The 1,064-nt window shown below is 50.1% G+C and overlaps 1 protein-coding gene across 1 annotated transcript in view; it reads left to right on the forward strand.

The window, feature by feature from the left end:
* The window catches only part of slc22a15 (solute carrier family 22 member 15), a gene marked incomplete at its 5' end in the record, with an annotated part of 11,520 nt that overhangs the window by 9,121 nt on the left and 1,335 nt on the right, over positions 1 to 1,064 (forward strand). The gene's annotated exons all lie outside the window — the stretch shown is intronic.

Genomic DNA, 1,064 nt, shown 5'->3' on the forward strand with positions numbered 1-1,064 from the left:
TGAGGACAAAATCAAGGCAACATGAGGGCAACATGAAGACGACAACATGAAGACAACATGAGGGCAACATGAGGACAAAATCAAGGCAACATGAGGGCAACATGAAGACGACAACATGAAGATAACATGAGGGCAACATGAGGGCAACATGAGGGCAACATGAGGGCAACATGAGGACGACAACATGAAGATAACATGAGGGCAACATGGGGACCACATGGGGACAACATGAGAATAACATGAAGACAACACGAGGAACACATGGGGACAACATGAGGACAACATGAGGAAAAAATCAAGGCAACATGAAGACAACATGAGGACAACACGAGGAACACATGGGGACAACATGAGGACAACATCAAGACAACATGAGGACAACATGAGGACAAAATCAAGGCAACATGAGGACAACATGGGGACAACATGAGGGTTAATGTTGATCGTCCCCAGAGAAGAAATTGGTCATTTCTCGGCGCAGATTAGAACCCAAATTAAATCGTAAATTAAAATAATAAACGATAGAACATTGTGTCAAACTGGTCGTTATTACCGGGACTAATGAAGTGTCCAGTTTAGTTACCCCCCCCCCCCCCCCCCCCCCCCCCCCCCCCCCCCCCTAAGGATCTGATCCCATCGCCCCTGGAAACAGATGAGGACAACGAGGAGGAACAGGGTGCCCCCTGAGAATTTAAAAGGGTTTAATCGGCTGTTTTGTGTCCTCATGGACGTCTTTTTTTAAGTTTCTGCATCTTCCATTGAGACGGACCCGTCTAATCGTGGTGGTTTTCCTCACCTGTCAGGTACACGGGCCTCCTTCCGATCCGGTCCGAGAGCGGCCCGAAGACCACGTTCCCGATCAGAAGCCCGGCGAAGAACAGCGACCCGGCTAGACTGACCTTATAGGCCTGATGCTTGATCAGGAACCACTGGGGGGGACACAGAGAGACCAGCGGTCCCGTACAGGCATTAGAAGCTTTATTCCTGCACACCTCCCTGTAAGACCAGCACGCCCAGAATGCACCTGAACACACCTCCCTGTAAGACCAGCACGCCCAGAATGC

The sequence above is a fragment of the Etheostoma cragini genome, chromosome 17 (assembly GCF_013103735.1).
Source record: "Etheostoma cragini isolate CJK2018 chromosome 17, CSU_Ecrag_1.0, whole genome shotgun sequence".
Classification (NCBI taxonomy): domain Eukaryota; kingdom Metazoa; phylum Chordata; class Actinopteri; order Perciformes; family Percidae; genus Etheostoma; species Etheostoma cragini.